This window comes from Zootoca vivipara, chromosome 6, assembly GCF_963506605.1.
Source record: "Zootoca vivipara chromosome 6, rZooViv1.1, whole genome shotgun sequence".
Taxonomy (NCBI): Eukaryota; Metazoa; Chordata; class Lepidosauria; order Squamata; family Lacertidae; genus Zootoca; species Zootoca vivipara.
Genome location: NC_083281.1, coordinates 15,252,772 through 15,268,900, shown reverse-complemented (window position 1 = coordinate 15,268,900; position 16,129 = coordinate 15,252,772). Strand labels below are relative to the sequence as shown.

At 46.8% G+C, this 16,129-nt stretch overlaps 1 protein-coding gene across 1 annotated transcript in view; it reads right to left on the bottom strand.

The window, feature by feature from the left end:
• LOC132592278 (uncharacterized) overlaps positions 1-16,129 on the bottom strand; it is a 436,287-nt gene that overhangs the window by 313,312 nt on the left and 106,846 nt on the right. The gene's annotated exons all lie outside the window — the stretch shown is intronic.

Genomic DNA, 16,129 nt, shown 5'->3' with positions numbered 1-16,129 from the left:
TAAACTAGCTATATACAGAATAAATCCCTTCTCTTGTGGCTGAACTAAAAGGACACTGATTCAGCTACACGATCTTGGACTCTGGGAGGGCAAGAGTTAACATCCCCCTGCCCTTAAGGAGAGTCCATATGTACATGTTAAACCAGGGGTCAGCAACCTTTTTCAGCCGGGGGGGGGGGGGGCGATCCAACATCCCTCAGACCATGTGGGAGGCCCGGACTTTATTTTTTTGGGGAAAATGAATGCCCCACAAATAACCCAGAGATGCATTTTAAATAAAAGCACACATTATACTCATGTAAAAACACCAGGCAAGCCCCACAAATAACCCACAGATGCTTTTTTTTTTTAAAAAAGGGGGCACCTTCTACTCATGTAAAAACACGCTGATTCCTGGACCGTCCACAGGCTGGATTGAGAATGTGATTGGGCCGCATCTGGCCCACAGGCCTTAGGTTGCCTACCCCTGTGTTAAACAGTTCAATGAATTGTTCTGGGCACACTGATGTTCACAAAAATTTGAACACGAGCCCAAATATTCTTGTGTGGCAAGTGAGGGAGCAATAAGTATTATTATTATTTTGTTGCTGAAAGTTCAGAACAGGCACCCCCAAACTCAGCCCTCCAGATGTTTTGGGACTACAATTCCCATCATCCCTGACCTCTGGTCCTGTTAGCTAGGGATGACGGGAGTTGTAGTCCCAAAACATCTGGAGGGCAAGTTTGGGGGGTGCCTGGTTAAGAACATTGCTACTTCCATTCCAGAAGTCTGTTCCAAAACCAAAGCATTCAAAAACCAAGGCAAGCTTTCCCATAGAAAGTAATGCAAAACAAATTAATCCGTTCCAGACTTTTAAAAACAACCTCTAAAATGGCAATTTAACATGAATTTTACTATCTAACAAGACTATTGATCCATAAAATGAAAGCAATAAACAAGGTACTGCAGTCACACAATCAATCAATCAATTAGTTGCTCAACTGGGTTCCACTTATTCACAAAAACAAAAGAGCTGCAAAAGCAAAAAAGCAAAATAAATAGCAAAACCAGACAGACTTCAGTGTAACACTCAAATTGGAAGTGTGGCACTCAAAATGGAGCACGTCCGGCTTCTGAAAGAAGTTCGCAAACCAGAACACTTACTTCCGGGTTTGCAGTGTTTGGGTTCCAAGTTGTTTGAGTACCAAGGCATTTGAGAACAATGGGACCACAGTTTATAAAAATCAAGAAAGCAAATTTATTGAGAGGTGGGCTTTGCTTTTACATTGTGGAATGAGAATGCAAAGCACAATATTTAATCTATTCACTTTTCTTTAAAGGTCTCCCCCCCCTTTGCTGTTTGATGTACACACGGCTCCTACTACTACTTCTTATTTTCGGAGAAACCGGGTATGCAAACACTTGTATGAACGTTCATTTATCTGAGCACAAAGAATTAGTACCCAAACCTCGCTATACATACAGCAGAATCGGATATCCAAACATCTGGACTTGCATCATACTGTAAACAGATAATCAGCCTCAGTAATTTTTCTAAAATAATAATGATGATGATGATGGTGTTTAGGGGTACTCTCATTTTCCTACTCATATTGAAATACTGCCCCTCAATGAGGCCAAACTTAGATTCACAAAATGGCGAGGGGTATGTGTACCCCCAGAAATAAAGCACTGATCAGCCTTAAAGAAACCTCACTTTTTTGTGTGTTTTTTTGGCCCACGGAAGCTGTTTCGATGGAAACCATGGTAGGATCATAAAAATAAGGGAGTATTTGCCCCTTCCTCGTTTGAAACTTGTACAGTTTCAGACGGTTTCCCTTTTCTCATTTTGGGGTCAACATTCCTGGTTGGGAACACATTAGAAATTCCTGCACAGGAATCAATTGGAATTGCTGACTTGTTATGCGAACGCTCGCCTAACGAACCATTTCCTGCAAACACATGGCGTTTGCATAGCTTGGCTTGGCTAGAAAGTACAATAATATAGTAATAATAAAATAATTTTTAAAGGGATGGTGTGTGCGTCGAACATGAAATACAGCTGCAATCGAAATTATTCACGCCCCCCCCCATTGGAAATCAGGCTCATTATCAAAATGTACAGACTTTCAGCTGTTTGCAATGAGCAAAGCAAACAAAAGCAATTGAAATGGCTCAACTCAACGGAGGCTTCGCGTGGTTTCCCCCAAATTCAGCTGAAAATGCAACTCACTATTTGCTCATTGCAAACAGCTGAAAGTCTGTACACTTTGATAATGAATAATTTCGATTGCAACTGTCAGAATTATGTCCTGATCATATGTGCTGGCCTCCCCACCAGCACGTCCTCGTCGGCCTCCTTCTCGGCTCTCAGGAGTCACGACACAAGCCCATCTTGAACGTTTCTCTCTGCGCCTGGGCAGACGGTCCGTTGTGTCTGCCCGCTTCTCGAGACGACGACGTGGTGAAGGGGCAGCGGCATTGTGCTGGAAGAGGCGTCGGAGGACCCAGATGAGGAAGAGGAGCCTCTTTTCCTCCCCAGACGGCGGCTATTAATACGGCTCCTATTATGCTGCTGGGTGTCTGAAACCCTTCTCGGAGCCGAGGGACACAGAATGCGGCGCGTCTCCGAACAAAGGCTGCCCGCTTTGCGCTGCTTTCAAGAGCCCTTCACCCACCAGCGATTACCTTGGGAAACGAGGCTCCGCTGGAGGAGAGGAGAGGCAGGAGGGAGGATCGCGATCGGGGAAGCGGGTGGGGGGGGGGAGCCGGGCATGTTATAGATGCTGGCAAATTCAGGGAGGCGGAGAGGGTTATTGGAAGCTACGAGCCACAATGGCTCTGCTCTGCCTGAGGCAGACTGCCTCCATGGTCGGAGGGAGCAATCATTCTGAACGCCACTTGCTGGAAGCCACGGGAAGGGAGAGTACTTAGAACAGGGGCCAGCAAACTTTTTTAGCAGGAGGGGGCCGGGCCACTGTCTCAGACCTTGTGAGGGGCCGGACTATATTTTGAAAAAAAAAACAATAAAATGAACGAATTCCTATGCCCCACAAATAACCCAGTGATGCATTTTAAATAAAAGGACACATTCTACTCACGTAAAAACACGCTGATTCCTGGACCGCCCGCGGACCGGATTGAGAAGGCAATTTGTCCGGATCCGGCTTCCGGGCCTTAGTTGGCCTACTCATGCACTAAGAGCACTATGATTCCAGTTTACAACAGTCATAACTCTGGGAGATGCAAAATTCTGGGAAATGCAGTTTGCTGGGTGTGCCAAGAGTTCTTAAGAGACCCTCCTATTCCCCTTCCCAGAGCTACAATTCCCAGAGCTCCTTGGGAGGAGGGATTGATTCAGCGATCAGCTGAACGCCACCCCAAGCTCCCTCTCCCAGCCTTTCCCAGTTAAAACCCGAGACCTGTTGCCATCCCTCCTCTTCTTTACAAACAAATCATTGCCCAAGGCTTCCCCACATACCTCCTAATTATTTACTTATCACAGAGGTCTCTAGCCTGTGGGCGTGGGCTGCATTCGTTTCTACAGCAGAATAGCCTTTCCGCCACTGTGAAAGCTCATCACAACAGAGGTTTCTAAAATAGAGATTAATCGTTCAATAGCCCCACAGTTCAAAATATCACTGTGATGTGTGAAATGTGTGGGTGCTTCAGAGCTCATGTTCAGGCCCTCAGATCCATGCTGGGTGCCAGAGGTGGACAGTGAAGGGTGACCAGGAGGACGGCAGGTCTGGAAACCAAGCCTTGTGAGGGAGTTGGGCATATTTAGCCTGGAGAAGAGGAGACTGAGAAGAAGAAGAAGAGTTTGGATTTGATATCCCGCTTTATCACTACCCGAAGGAGTCTCAAAGCGGCTAACAATCTCCTTTCCCTTCCTCCCCCACAACAAACACTCTGTGAGGTGAGTGGGGCTGAGAGACTTCAAAGAAGTGACTTCTTTGTGGAGGAGCGGAGACGTGAACCCAGTTCCCCAGATTACGAGTCTACCGCTCTTAACCACTACACCACACCGGCTCTACACCGCACTGAGAGGAGATATGAGAGGCATCTTCAAAATACCTGAAGAGCTGTCGCCTGGAAGATGCTAAGGAGGATAAGACTCAAACCAATGGATTCAAGGTATAAGAAAGGAGATTCTGACTAAACCTTCAAAAGAACTTTCTGACGGCAAGAGCTGTTTCCTAGTGGAACAGTCTCCCTCGGAAAGTGGTGAAGTCTCCTTCCTCTGAGGTTTCTAAGCAGAGGTTCATTGGCCATCTATGATGGATGCTTTAGTTGAGATTCTGGCATTGCAGGGGGTTGAACTCGATGACCTTTGCGGTTTATTTCAAGTCTACAATTCTATGATTGTATGTGCAGGAAATAAAAAACACACACATGTGTATAGGTTGGGGGGGGGGGTGTTGCCCCTCCAGCAGATATTATGCACATGCAGCCCACTACCAAAACCAGCACAACCACTTTTGTGATTTTTGTGATTTGTCCCCACAAAACACTTCATTCCAGTTTCTTCCTATCTATTCAAAGGGCCTCTGCTGCACAATGCCAAATGTAACAATTCACTGGTAAAGGTATCTACGTACTGGCTCACTGGGGAAACTTCAGAAATTCATATAGACAGCCCCTCTGCCTGAGTGATAATCCCTGGCATCCTGATACCTGAGTGCCAGACAGGTAGGCATTCCAGAAATAACAATAACAATAACAATAATAATTTATTATTTATACCTCGCCCATCCGGCTGGGTTTCCCCAGCCACTCTGGACTGCTTCCAACAGAAATATTAAAATACACTAATTTCTTAAAGATTAAAAGCTTCCCTAAACAGGGCTGCCTTCAGATGAAGGCAAACCCAGATGAAGACAAAAGGGTGTGATTAACTTGGCTGGGAAACTGGGAAATGTAAATTTCTCTTTTGTTACACTTGATGGATGTTTGGTGGAGGGCAAGGGGAGGCATGGGGCAGGGTCCAGGATGCTCAGATTACTGCCACCAGACCTCCCCTTTCATGATGTAACCATGATGTATTAGTGCTGTAGTTTTGGGTGGTGTAACATGGGGATTAGGTAAAGGTAAAGGGGCCCCTGACCATCAGGTCCAGTCGTGTCCGACTCTGGGGTTGCGGTGCTCATCTCGCTCTATAGGCCGAGGGAGCCAGTGTTTGTCTGCAGACAGCTTCCGGGTCATGTGGCCAGCATGACAAAGCTGCTTCTGGCGAATCAGAGCAGCGCACGGAAACGCCGTTTACCTTCCCGCCAGAGCGGTACCTATTTATCTACTTGCACTTTGATGTGCTTTTGAACTGCTAGGTGGGCAGGAGCTGGGACCGAGCAACGGGAGCTCACCCCGTTGCAGGGATTCGAACCGCCGACCTTCTGATCAGCAAGCCCTAGACTCTGTGGTTTAAACCACAGCGCCACCTGGGTCCCTCCAACATGGGGATTAACAGCTAATAAAAGTTTGGGTTCTCTTTTGGACGGGGCTTCCATCTTGTTTCACCGGGTGGCAGGAGGGAGTCCTGTCGCGAAAGTCTTCAATAAAGACCAAGTTCTTTTGCTCTGGTATTCCTGGCTTGGTTTTTGTCCAAGGGAGCCCTCAGATTTCTCCGTTAATCACACACAAACACAGAGAGTTAAGACTGCAGAGCAGTGGGCTGGGCAGAATGAGCTGCAGGGATTTCTGCATCAGCTTTGCTTCTCCATTCTCAAGCTTTTGGCCATGTCCTCCAGCATCCATTTCTCTCGGTGGCAAATGGGTGCTGGGGTCCCCTCCCTCAACAGACAAAGCCAAAATTCAGAGTTGAAAGTTGGCTTTGATGTGGGCCAGATGTTAAGCAGCCAGCTGAGAAAAGATTGAAGGGAGCAACAATAGCAGTGTTTGATATCTGTTTGAATCCAAGTTTGTGGCTATGGGAGAAACAAGACCCTTTTGGAGTATTAAATGCTGCAAAGCCCCCCCCCCATCTTAGGTTCAGGTTGTACTGTATTGGCCCAAATATAAGCTGCACCCGAATATAAGCCGCTCCATTCCTCGCTGCTCCAGGGTGCATACTGGGGGTGGGGGGGAGCCACGCTGTGTTGACAGCAGCCTTTCCCCTTCCTCGCTCTCTCCCCTCCCAGCCTTGGCGGAGAGGACAGGGGACTACCCGCCACTTTGCCACGCTCCTGGCACTGTTTGCCCTGTGCTCCTGGTTGCATACCGTCGGAATTTGGGGGAAAAGCGAGGCTTATATTCAGGCCAATGCGGTATACAGTGGAGCCTCGGTTTATGAACACCTTGGTTTACGAATTTTCGGTTTACGAACGCCGCGGACCCATCTGGAACGGATTAATTCACTTTCCATTACAGTATATGGGTAAAAAAGGGTAGGTAAAAAGGTAAAGGACCCCTGGACGGTTAAGTCAAGTCAAAGGCGACTATGGGGTTGCGGTGCTAATCTCGCTTTCAGGCCGAAGGAGCCGCCATTTGTCCGCAGACAGCTTTCCAGGTCATGTGGCCAGCAGGACTAAACCGCTTCTGGCATAACAGGACACCGTGACGGAAACCAGAGCGCATGGAAACGTCATTTACCTTCCCACCACAGCAGTACCTATTTATCTATTTGCCCTGGCGTGCTTTTGAACGGCTAGGTTGGGAGGAGCTGGGACAGAGCAGGGGGAGCTCATCAGCATTGCATGGATTCGAACCGCCAACCTTCCGATCGGCAAGCCCAAGAGGCTCAGTGTTTTAGACCAGGTAATGCTGTGGCGGGAAGGTAAACGGCATTTCCATGCATGCTGGTTTCCGTCATGGTGTCCTGTTGCGCCAGAAGCGGTTTAGTCCTGCTGGCCACGTGACCCGGAAAGCTGTCTGTGGACAAATTCCGGCTCCCTCGGGCTGAAAGTGAGATGAGCACCACAACCCCATAGTTGTCTTTGACTGGACTTAACCGTCCAGGGGTCCTTTACCTTTTACCTTTACCTTATGTGTAAATAAACCATATATCATTAAGACACGACAGTCTCCGCTGTGCTTCATTCCCAAAGGTAATACAGACCCCAAGTAAGCATTTGGAACCCTTGGAATTTTGCTCTCCTTGGAGACTGGGGTGGCATGCAATACTATAAACACTTTTGAATTCAAAAGGAAGGAATCCCTGGCCACTCACCAATGGCTGGGGGCTTTGTTTCTGAATTTCATACCTGCCAAGTCTCCCACTGAAAAATGCGGGATCAGCAGCGGCGCGGCACCGGAAGTTGCGTAGAAGCAACTTCCGGGGCCGCTCTCCCCATGTGTGGGCACTGGAAATTGTGCAGAGCCACTCTGGGTGGCTTCCAACACACATTAAAATACATTAAAATATCACAGATAGGTTCAGAAATTCATAAAAAATGATTTTAAAAACCTGTTTTTATATGTGATCACTGCAGCAAGAATATTATTAGCCCAAAGATGGAAGCAAGAAGAAATGACAACAACAGAAGAGCGGCAAATAAAATTGATGGACTGCGTTGAGCTGCCAAGACTTACAGGAGAAATTCGAAACCAAGCGGGACCAGACTTTCCTAAAGGACCGGAAGAAATTTATGTTGTATTTGAAAGTCAACTGTAACTACTTAACATCGCTTGTAGGATTGCAAGAAGTCTTGTAAGGAGGACTATTCAAATTATTGTGAGAAGTATTAAGATTAGTTGAAGTAAGATTGAATTTAAAATAAGCATAGTAATAAAATGCACAATTAGAAAGGAATTCAGAAAACCATCAAAAGGGGTTGACGGAAGTCTTAAGCTATGATAGCTAAGGATTTGTTATGTAGTGCCGGAGACGTTGTGTTGAAAAATTGTGTGAAAGTTAATAAAAATTATACAGTCATACCTCTGGATACGAATGCTGCAGGTTGCGTACAACATGGGTTACAAATGCATCGAACCCGGAAGTAACGGAATGGGTTTGGCGGTTCGTGCATGCACAGTAGCGTTGAATGACGTCATGCGCGTGCGCAGAAGCGCTGAATTGCGACCCGCGCATGCGCAGAAGCGCTGGCTCCGTACTGCTCATGTTGCGAACGGGGCTCTGGAACGGATCCCGTTCGCTACCAGAGGTACCACTGTATTATTATTTAAAAAAGAGTCCCCCAAAAAATAAATGGCGCGCATGGGCTGCGTCGTATGATTGATTATGCTGGGTGAGGCTTACCCGCCCCAAATATTTTATTCAAGTTGGCACCCCTGGCACCAGCTGCCACCTGCCACTCAACGCAGGCTTGTTTACACAGGGATTGATTGACAGCGCCTCACTCCCCCTCCCCCTCCCTGACTCAGAGCTGGTTCCTGTTTTTCCAGCCGCCGCTGGCGCACAACCGCCTTCGCTCACCTGCCCTTTGCCAGGATGTGTGGAATTAGCCCTCAGCCACCCTCCTGCCACGCAAACCTTTGCATTTCCAACCCCTCCGACCTGCGCTGGCCTGTCCCTCAAACCGCAGCCGCTGTGCTCAACTGCTCCAGCCACCGTGCCCTTGGCGAGGTCTGGCGACTCTGCCCGGCTCTTATTTTTAATTTTTTAAATTTGATTTTATGTGCTGACAGACAGACATAACACAGAGACATATATTATATGACAAATAAAAAGAAGAAAAGAAAAGAAAAGAAAAAGGAATAGCAATATTAACAAAAAGAACCATAGCAAAAAATAAAAACATGCCTCAAAAATACTCTAATGGGCAATATATTTTAACCAAATTTCAAATCCATTTTCTTTGTTGACTTCCCTCATCCTCTATGCGAGTGTAATATCAAGCATAGTAATCTGCTTCCTTTAATCTTCTTTTAAACTCTCTTTATATTTCTTTTTGGTTATTTTGTTCTAACCATAAATCAATTTGCAACAGTTAATTAAAACAATCCAAGTAGTAATATGCGGGCGTTGCTTTTTCTGGTAATCACTATATTTCTTCCAATCTTTTTGAAACTTTTATCTGCTGTGACCTCTGATGGCATCTGTCAATCTTGCCAATTCAACATAACTAAATAATTTATCTTGCCGTTCTTGTTTGGTTGGAATTATGTCTTTTTTCCATTTTTTTTTTGCGATCAGATCAGGGTTCTAGCTGCTGCCACAGCATACAAGAATAATTTCTGATCTTCTCTGGCTATATCCGTATCAATTATTCCCAACAAAAAGGCTTCTGCTCCCCCCCATTATATTTAAAGATTTTTTTCATCTCTTCTAAAACCAAATCCCAGAAGCCCTTAATTTTTTCACATTGCCACCACATGTGTAGAAGTGTACCCTCCAAACGATTGCAGAACAAGTAAGGTCCCTGCAGACTGGAGGTAGGCAAATGTTGTCCCCATCTTCAAAAAGGAGGAAAAAGAAGACCCAGGTAACTACCGACCGGTGAGCTTGACATCAATACCAGGAAAGGTATTAACGGTGAAAATGTATATTTGAAGGTGAATGGGTTTTTGGAAACAGTAATAATGAAAATTATATTTTTTTAAAAAAAAAATACAGATAAATATAAGAACAGTTTAAAAACATAAAGGGCAGACCTAGCCTCCAACATTCCTCAGATGAAAATGTCCCTATTGTCATTCGAGGAATGTTGGAGAGTATGTAATTGTCATGCCCTGGTACTGACATTTTCTCTAAAGAGCCCCAAATGCTACCATCTTTCCTCATAGGGGCGTCATTCCACCCCCTTGATAATTTTGGTTGCCCTTTCCTGAACCGTTTCCAACTCTATGATATCCTTTTCAAGATGAGGTTACCAGAACCGTTGACGGTATTCCAAATGCAGTCGCACCACAGATTTGCAGAATGGTGGTATGATTAGGGCTGGGGGATATATCAATATATCGTCCAAAACCGGTTTGAAATCCATATTGTGATATCGGTTTCATAATTTTTGACCTGGCAATATATCGCGAATCATGATGTGTGCGTGTGCTATGCAAAATCACTATGTGGGGAAAAGCGTGAAGCCAGCCCATGCGTATACAAAGCTCCCGCCTTATTTTTTTACATTGTGTTATATTGGTACAGTACAGTGGTTCTCAAAACTTAATCCGTTCCAGAAGTCCGTTCCAAAACCAAAGCGTTCCAAAACCAAGGCACGCTTTCCCATAGAAAGTGATGCAAAATGGATTAATCCGTTCCAGACTTTTAGAAACAACCCCTAAAACAGCAACTGAACATGAATTTTACTATCTAATGAGACCATTGATCCATAAAATGGAAGCAATAAATAATGTACTGCAGTCACACAATCAATCAATCAATCAGTAGTTGAACTGGGTTCCACACAGTCACAAAAACAAAAACAAAAAAAGAGCCGCAAAAACAAAAACGCAAAATAAATAGCAAAAACAGACAGACCTCAGTGTAACACTCAAAACGGAAGTGAGGCACTCAAATCGGAAGCGTCCCACTCAAAATGGAGCACGTTCAACTTCTGGAAAAAGTTCACAAAACGGAACACTTACTTCCGGGTTTGCAGTGTTTGGGTTCCAAGCTGTTTGAGTACCAAGGTACCACTGTATATCGCGATGTTTAGTTGGCGATATATCACGATGTTGAAAACCAGATATTGCCCAGCTTTAATTATGATACTGGCAGTTTTGTTTTCAATATTTTTCCAAATTATCCCTAGCATGGAGCTTGCCTTTATCACAGACAATGCACACTGGGTCGACATTCTCATTCAGCTCATTCCTGTGTAGTCACTGCCAGTTCAGTCCCTACTCGCGAAATGTGAAATTATGGGGTGGGTGTGTTTTGCCTCGATAAGCATCCCTTGTGGGAAGGTTACTGGAGTGCTTTTGTGGCTAGACACAGCCTGTGGACTACCCACTCTCCAAGTCAGAGGGAATGCACATTATTTATTCACTACAAACCGGAAACCAAAGCTTGGCTGGTTAATACAAATCAATAGGTAGATTTCAGCATCCTCACCGCCTGGCTCCTTGGCCCATGGGGCTTCAAACCTCTTTTCCCTGCCCACTGTCTTCCTGTCAACATCACTGTCTATTGAGAGGCAGTGTGGTGTAGTGGTTAGAGTGTTGAGCTGGGACCTGGGAGACCAAGGTTTGAATCACCACGTAGCGGGGAAGCTCACTGGGTGACCTTGGCCCAGTCGCAAGTGCTCAGCCAGAGTGGTTTAGCAATTAATCCCCAAGAAACTCTGGGAATTATAGAGGGGAGTAGGGGTGCCTCCTAACAGCTCAGCTCTTTTAACAAACTACAGCTCCCAGAATTCTTTGGGGGGGGAGCCATGACTGCTGAAAGTGGTTTCATAGTGCTTTGAATGTATGAGATTGGGAACCTTGGGAGAAAGCTATCATGTTCTCCTGGGCAGGGCCAGTGCTAGGGTTTTTTGCGCCCTAGGCGAGATCACCTTCTGGCGCCCCCCCCCAGCCAATCATATTTCAAACATGAGTATATATGAGTAGGCATATATAGGATTGCACTGTAAGCCGGCCCTTCTCTCACTTTCCTGGGAGTAAGTCCCATTGGACTCAGTGAGACTTACTTCTGAGTAGAAATACTTGAACACGCGTTTGCTTTTTTTAAAAAATTGTGGGTCTGACTTTTGAGTAGACATGCAGGAGATTGCGTCCGCGTCAGCAACCCGATAGCAAACACCTACGTGCGGCATCTCTCCGTCCTACGCCAGCTAATTTTTGGGGAAGCCCCCCCCCTGATTTCCACGGGCCGCCTCTCCCACCGGCCCTTTCTGCCTGATGCTGCGCTGAGCCGGCCCCACACACGAGGTGGCACTTCGAGGCGCCGTCTGGCATCCGTCAGGGGCTGGAAGGCAACGGAGCCGAAACGCCGAGCTTGTGCTCAGGAGCAGCAGCGGCGTGGGCGGAGAGGCGGCTTCAGAGGCTAAAGGTCCTTAGAGCGAGCAGCAGCGCCTGCAGGAGCCTTCGCTTTGTCACCAAGATGCCAGCTGTGTCAAAGGGGGACGGGATGTGCGGGCTGGCTGTCTTCATCTCCGACATCAGGAATTGTAAGCGCGGCAGCCCCGGATGAGGCTGGCCAGCGCCCTCTCCATTTTGGCACCCTAGGCAACTGCCTAGTTTGCCTTAATGGACGCACCGGCCCTGCTCCTGGGTTTCAAAGGTGAGGACTGGAGAAATATCTAAAAGGAGAAATATTGAAGGCCCAAATGCAGACAATTCCAACAAGAAGGGAAAGAAGGGAAAGTGGGAGGCGGCTAAGGAAACCAGTTTGGCTTCAAAAGGAGCTTGCAGATGAGCTGAGATTTAAGAAGGGCATGTATAAGAAATGAAAGAAAGGGGAAATCACAAAAGGAGGAGTATACATGAGTAGCAACAATTGCAGGGAGAAGGTCAGGCTGGTTAAAGTTCAGAATGAGCTCAAGCTTGCAAAGGAGGTTAAATAAAAGGTTTCTTTGGCTATGTTCGAAGCAAGAGGAAGAACAAGCAAGTGGTAGGTCCTCTGCGTGGGGAAGATGGAAAAATGCTCTTGGGTGACAGAAAAAAGGCGGAACTGCTCAACACCTACTTTTCCTCTGTCTTCACCCAAAAGGAAAGCGATGCCCAGCCTGGTGATAACAGAATAAACGATGTAAGGAGGGAGCTGCAGCCCAAGATAAGAAAAGAGGCAGTAAGGGAACACCTAGCTACTTTAAATTAATTCAGATCTCCAGGGCCTGATGAGCTGCACCTAAGGGTACTAAAGGAGCTTGCGGATGTAATTTCAGAGCCTCTGTCTATAAACGTGGAGAATTGTTGGAGAACAAGTAAGGTCCCTGCAGACTGGAGGTAGGCAAATGTTGTCCCCATCTTCAAAAAGGAGGAAAAAGAAGACCCAGGTAACTACCGACCGGTGAGCTTGACATCAATACCAGGAAAAGTCCTAGAAAAAGATAATTAAATGGTCGGTTTGTAAGCACTCTACAAACACACAATTGTTGCCTTCACACTTGCCCTATAGACATACATGTAAGGACATCCAGCACGAAGAACGGGCATGGTTCCTTTTAACCTTTTTTTTTTGTTGCACTAGGGCAGGCATGTCCAACAGGTGGATCGTGATCTACCAGTAGATCATTGGATGTCTGCGGTAGATCACTGGTAGATCATTGGCTCCCCCCAAATAAGCTGAACAACTGTGGCTCCCCTTAAAAAGCTCAACATTTTACCTCCTCCCTGAAAAAACTCAACAACTTTGACCTGAAACCCCACCCCCAAAAGGGGTAGATCACTGACAGTTTTTAACTCTGTAAGTAGATTGCAGTCTCTTGGGAGTTGGCCACCTCTGCACTAGGGCATGGGTAGCCAAATTAAGGCCCAGGGGCCAGATCCGGTCCAATCGCCTTCTAAATCCAGCCTGCGGACGGTCCGGGAATGAGTGTGTTTTTACATGAGTAGAATGTGTCCTTTTATTTAAAATGCATCTCTGGGTTATTTGAGGGGCATAGGATTTTGTTCAATTCCCCCCCCCCAAAAAAATAGTCCGGCCCCCCACAAGGTCTGAGGGACAGTGGAATGGCCCCCTGCTGAAAAAGTTTGCTGACCCTGCACTGGGTTCTGTACCCCTGCCCTCTCTGCTCATGAGCCCCCCCATATTAACCCCTTAAAGCATCCCCTCCCCACTTCATGCAACTACTAAGCTCACTTTTCACCTTTCCAATGCCATTCCTTCGTGCAAAACCAGGATCGTGATGCAGCACTAGGAATCCTCCACTAGGGGCTGCATGACGACAGCCTTACATTTTTATGGCTATAGGAAGAAAGAGCACTCAGCTTTACTGTTGTGGCATCAGACCAGACATGGACCCTGTATGACCATTGGCCATGTTTGTCGCTGAGTCTGATAGAAGCTGGAATTCAACAATGTCTTGGAAGGAGACCGAGTCCCCCACCCCACTTCTGCAAGAGACCTCCTGTCTATTCTGTCGTACAATTCCCCTGCAATGTGGTGTGTGTGATTTTTAAAGACATTCTGGCTCATTTATTAAGAAGCATATTTCATGTCTGGTTTTAAATGTCAGCCAAGTTGCGGACCTGAAGTTCAAATAGTGGGTGATAGATACACACACTCTACATGGAGCTTCCTTTCACTTAATCTTGAAGCTGCAGTCAGTGCAGAATGCTGCAGCACGATTGCTGACAGGAGGAAAGCCGCATCGGCATATGACTGCTGGGCTAAGAGATCTAAGGTTGTTGCCCATTTGCTCTTGGGTCAAGGTGTTGCTATTGATCTATAAAGCCCTTAACTATCTGGTACCACTTTACCTGCAAGATCGCCTTACCCCATAAACACCTAGTCAACCAATATTGGTGTGTATGCAGTGCTTCCCCCCCTAAAAGTTTACTCTCATTTTCCTACACATATTGAAATACTGCCCCTCAATGAGGCCAAACTTAGATTTACAAAATGTTTAGGGGTATGCATACCCCTGCGCCCCCCCCCCCCGAAAAAAAGCACTGGGTGTATGTTTTACTCTGCTTTTAGTTTATTGCTGCATTTATTCTACTTTTTCAACGTGGCAAATAGTTGCTTTCACTGATAATTTTAGGTTTATTCTCTTTGTAAACTGCTTTTTAGAATAACCAAGCGGTGTATACATTTTATGAAAATGAATAGATTAATAATCGATAGAGATCTGTATCGTGAAGCCACTTCCAAAAGCAGGTAGAACAGACAATATCAAGCAGATCCTGCAATATAATCTATATCACCGAGTGCAAAAAACCAGAGGGCTGTACCCAGCACGCAGGTAAAACTGCAACCGACCTGCACACGCGTTTCTGAAACCACAAATCGGCCATTTTGACCAGAGTAATCATTTCATTCCTGAGAAGCGCAGCCAGCCAGACTTATCAATAATTGCTACAGAGATGCTGAGAGCCAGCAACGTTAGCAAAGGCTGGACACATGAATGCTGTATGGCCTGAGCCTGGAGAAAAGTACAGCATCGCTGAGCTTCAGCAAATTAAACCACTCTGAGCATCCCACACTCAAAGCTCCTATCATTTTTTTTCCAGAGCAGATGATGGAGGCGGGTGTCACTTAAACTCTGTTTCGATTCTCATCTGTCTCTCTGTCTTCCTACCTACCTACCTACCTAGATATCTGCCAACATGACATGAAGGCTGGCAACATCAACCCTGCCGTGTGGGAATCCCTTGCAGACGACCACTGTGCCTGGAGACAGACAGTCAGGTTGTGCATCCAACAGCAGTGACCAGAGGAGGAATGACCGCTGGGAGGAGGGCAGAGAGAAGAAACGCTGTGGTGCATCTGCAGCGGCACAACCAGACGCCTTCATCTGCCCCAGCTGCAACAAAACATGTCTCTCTCCCATATCGGTCTCTACAGCCACAGCAGGCGCTGTGATTCTCCAACAGTTTGCCCTCCCTCCCAAAAGTGCATTCTTCCATTGCCTCCTGAGACAGGATTGAAGCTGGGGTTTTTTTTTGAGGGGGGGGCATCAAAACTAGGAGCTGTTTGGCAGAGGAATCGGTTTCCCTCGGGAGGCTGTGGACTCTCCTTCCTTGGAGGCTTTCAAGCACAGGTTGGGTGGCCATCTTTTCAGGGATGCTTGAGTTGAGATTCCTGCATTGCTGGGGGTTGGACTGGATGACCCCAGGGGTCCCTTCCAACTCTACAGTTCTACGAAAACATGCTATTTCGTAAGACGCGACAGGATCAATTCGGATGGTGGTGATGGATGGGTATGGAATAAACTGGAGTGGGTGCACACCCCCGGTCTGCCAGCTCCCCCCGGCCCCCTCCTCCTCCCTTCTTCCACGATGGCGGAGGCAACAATTCACCCTTGCGCATAAGGAGGCTGCCTTTGAAGCTCTCTGGGTTGCTTTTGTGCGCCTCTCAAGGTCTCCTTTGCAAAACACAAAGGTGCACGATTCTCAAGGTGCGCCAAGGTTAAGTGGGGAGGCACAATGGGGAAGCTGGAACCAGAAGGGGCGAAGGGATCCAGGGTCAGTGGCAGCAGGGGGGGGGGAGAATGGGGAGTACCCCAGAATCCCTTGCAACTGCAGAGCATGCTGGGATGCTGCTCTCAGCCCCAGGGCTGTGCCAGAGAATCCTCTGCTTTCCTAAGCCAAGGAAGAAAAGGGGGTCCTCTCCCCACCTGACATTCATAGCCAGCCTTTGCTCAG